Here is a 1,639-nt window from a genome sequence, read left to right as displayed (position 1 = left end):
TAATTCATAATTTTACCTTCTCTCTGTTGTTATAAAGAGATGAATTCTTAATCTGGTAATGATTTTAAGCACTAAATGTTTATGGGTGCTTAGGTGATATTTGTTAAGTAGCAGAAATTTTGGCTTTTAAAGCCCTTCCTTACTGGTTCAAGAAGAATAGAGGATCAAAATCCTCTATTAGATATGACATTAAAGTCATCCCTAATTATAATCTGTTAATAACCCTTGAAGCTTCTATGTTCTTGACAGTGCTTTTTGTTCTACCTCTCAGAATTACCTAAGGAGATGTCAGAAAAGCTTCCAGAGGCTGTTGATTTTGGAACTACGCCTTCATTGCATTTTGTCCACATGAGAGGATTGCCTTTCCAAGCCAATGCCCAAGACATTATAAATGTGTGTGGCAGTAAGATATCCAGTCTCAATAGGTTTGAACAAAAGTCCTAAAATTGAACTTGTATAATATAATATTAATTTGGGGAAGATAGAAAAGAAAATATAGTATTTCTGGAGTGTCTTTGGGGAGTAAGATGGCATCTCCCTGGTTGCAATGGCTTGCTTCATTTTCTATAGCTGAAAACTGTGGCTTTTTATTACATTTTAAGGTCAAAAGGGAATAAGGATTTTATAGATGCTAAATAATATCGTATGGGTTTAGTATTCAGAGTAAGAAAATTTGGTTTTAGAATAAATTGCCCATTCATTTTTTAGTTTGGGAAATTGAGACTCAAAGGCAGTTGGTCACAGAGCAGTTGTTTACTAGATGAGAATCCAGTACTTCTGAACTCCTAGAGTTTTCATTAGACACTATTGTGTGTCTTTCTTGCAACAATATTCCCTAATTTTTGAGCAAAGGAATTTAAAATATATCTTTATTTTATAAAACTGTATAAAATGAAAAAGAAAATAAAGCCTTTACTGACTTCATGAACTTGAGAGCATATAGGTAGATCCAAACCTAGAATTTTCAATTAATAGTGGGGCCTCAGTTGTCATCATCATTTCAGAAAGCCTAATAGGAATCACATCTTTCCCCATGTGAAAGTTGTACATTCTCATTAAAGCATTATGTTCTTTTGGTTTGGTTTGGAATGATGTCCAGTCAATGTGGTAGCTCGGTTTATGTAGTGCTGATAAGAATCTGACTATCGGCCACATGTCTAACTAAAAACTGGTAAAAACAAATTGTTAAGTAACGAAGTATATTTGATGGACACTCTTTTAGAAACAGGGAAGGATGTGTGTGGGAGGAATAATAAAAGTAGTCCTTGTTGGTTTTTAAAAAATGTTGGAGAGAGCCATTTGTATAGAATTGTAGTTTTGGGTTCTGTGAGAACAGATACTTGAAATGTAACCTGGAGTTCTGAGAGAAGTCATAAAAGCCCAAAGAGATGGTTAGATGTGTAACTACTTTATTGCTTAAAGAGGGTTTTCCCTAAAAACATACATCAGGTGTATGAATCAAAGTCTGAAAGAAAAATGAAGAGCTACTAGACTTACAGAAATTAGGCCTAGTTCCATTGTGTTCCTTTTGGCTACCTTTGTTGTTTAGTTTTTTGCTCCACTGAAGCCTGTTAGAATCACCATGGAATACAGCTCCAGTGGGAAGCCCACTGGAGAAGCTGATGTGCACTTCGATACC

The 1,639-nt window shown here is 34.9% G+C and overlaps 1 protein-coding gene across 1 annotated transcript in view; it reads left to right on the top strand.

Annotated features, from left to right (window-relative positions):
• The window catches only part of GRSF1 (G-rich RNA sequence binding factor 1), a 22,967-nt gene that overhangs the window by 16,056 nt on the left and 5,272 nt on the right, over nt 1-1,639 (top strand). The window lies entirely within an intron of this gene.

The sequence above is a fragment of the Propithecus coquereli genome, unplaced genomic scaffold (genome assembly GCF_000956105.1).
Source record: "Propithecus coquereli isolate 6110/MARCELLA unplaced genomic scaffold, Pcoq_1.0 Scaffold64, whole genome shotgun sequence".
Lineage (NCBI taxonomy): Eukaryota > Metazoa > Chordata > Mammalia > Primates > Indriidae > Propithecus > Propithecus coquereli.
The sequence above is the reverse complement of the archived record's forward strand: the minus strand, read 5'-3'. Positions and strand labels throughout refer to the sequence as shown.